Genomic DNA, 2418 nt, shown 5'->3' on the forward strand with positions numbered 1-2418 from the left:
CGTATATATATATATATACTTACATACGTATATATGTACGTACGTACGTGTATATATATATATATGTATGTACGTTCGTACGTATATATATATATATATATATATAATACAAAGAATATATATACATGTATACACTCATATATGTACATACTTACATCTACATGTGTATATATATGCATATCAGGGTACAGGACGTTAGAACAATAAACTACAGACAACGGAACGAACACATAGGAAAACGGAAAGCAACTTGGAATATCCCTTCATCAGCTGTCTCTATTCTATCTAGACGTTTCGAAGATAAGACAGAATGTACTCTAGAATAGTCTCTTCCTGAGTAGTGGATCAACCCACTACACAGAGGATTCCAAGGTGGCAAACACAAACCAAGACAGGAAAAATTGGACAGTGAAAACAACATTCAAAAGCCGTACGGCCAAACGCAAATCTGAGGTAGAACGCTAGTAGTTCGTCTTGTCTTCACAGCGGCTGGAGTGAAAAGAAAGCTGACCACAGGTCACACGAGAGCAGAGAGGATGGTGGAGGGAGGAAGTGGAACAAGGAGGAAGGGACAGAAGCAGTGAAGTAGAGGCCAGGACAGAGGGATAGATAGAAAGATAGGGGAAGACAGATAGATAAATAGATAGAGAGGATGGTGGAGGAAGTGGAACAAGGAGGGAGGGACAGAAGGATACGTACGTGCGTATATATATACGTATGTACGTAGATATATATATATATATACGTATGTACGTACGTATATATATATATATATATATATATATATACGTATGTACGTACGTATATATATATATATATATATATATATATATATACGTATGTACGTACGTATATATATATATATATATATATATATACGTACGTACCTATATATATATATATACGTACGTACCTATATATATATACGTACGTACCTATATATATATATACGTATGTACGTACGTATATATATATATATATATATATATATACATACTTACGTATATATATATACATACTTACGTATATATATATATATATATATATATATATATATATATATATATATATATATATATATATATATATATATATATATATATATATATATATATATATATATATATATATATATAGGTACTTACGTATATATATACGTATGTACGTACGTATAGATGTTTGTGTGTAGAGAGATATATATGAAGATATAAACAGAAGCAGATGCTCACTCATGCACACATATATTTACTTTCACACGGTCACTCACATACATACTCGCACATGCACACTAGTGTTTAATAGAAAACAATGATGTTGGCATCAAATTTGCAATGGAGACTTTGATGTAATGGAAGAACAAAGAACTACAAGCATAGCCACCACCATCACCACCACCACCACTACTACTACTTCTACAGTAACAACATCAGCAACAGTGACTACAATTGGAATTAATTAACTCTTTGATGTGAATAATGTTAATCATTGTGGAATTGATTGAAGAGAGAGAGAGAGATTGTTGGTGGTGAGAGAGGATTTGATGGGGGATGTAGAGGTAGTGGGGAGAAGGGGTAGGTAATAAATGTTGAGTAAAACGAAGTGGGATGGGTGAGGCGGAGGAGGAGAAGATTGATGATGATAATGAAGATGATGGTGGTGGTGGGGATAATGATGCTGGTAGTGATGAAGATGATGGTGGCACCGGTGATTTTAATGAAGAAAGTAGAAGAATGAAAAAGAAATGCTAAGAAGTCTGTAAAGACAAGAAAGAAGCATTGTAAATTCTCTGGAGAGAGAGATAGAGAATGGCGGTGCCATAAGTCTGCCAGACAGACAGTGTTGTTGCTTTCACCAAATTCTCAAGATACTGCAATGAGATGTTGTTACATTCATGCCTTTCCAAAGGAGACGCTGGCAGCTGAAGATGAAGAGAAATGGTATAATTGATTAATCAAGTGACCACCCCTACAGACTCAGCTTGTCGGAGAGGTACTCGTACAAGTACTCTCAGTCTCACACACCTGCTCTGGCAGGTGCTACAGATTTACCTCGTCAAGGAAGCAACTGATTCGGAGGTGTTAGAGCCCCAGTGAATTACTGGTACTCTCAGTCATTAATTATTTCTTTTTTTTTTTTATCTTTTATCTTATTCTTGTTTCAGTCATTGGACTGTGGCCATGCTTGGACACTGCCTTGAAGGGTTTCGTCAAATTCAATCGAGTATTAATTTTGTTTTTCTTTTCTGTCAGTCTCCTTTTGCCAACCTGCTAAGTTACAGGGACATGAACGAACGAATACCAATTGCTAAGTGATGGCAGTATGTATAGGCATTCATTCGCGATTAATTAATTATCTTACAAGGCTGGAGAGCGCCATCTATCATCTCAGAGTTGCCAGAAGGGTGTCAAGGGGAACACC

The sequence above is a fragment of the Octopus bimaculoides genome, chromosome 13, assembly GCF_046866305.1.
Source record: "Octopus bimaculoides isolate indiv1 chromosome 13, ASM4686630v1, whole genome shotgun sequence".
NCBI lineage: Eukaryota > Metazoa > Mollusca > Cephalopoda > Octopoda > Octopodidae > Octopus > Octopus bimaculoides.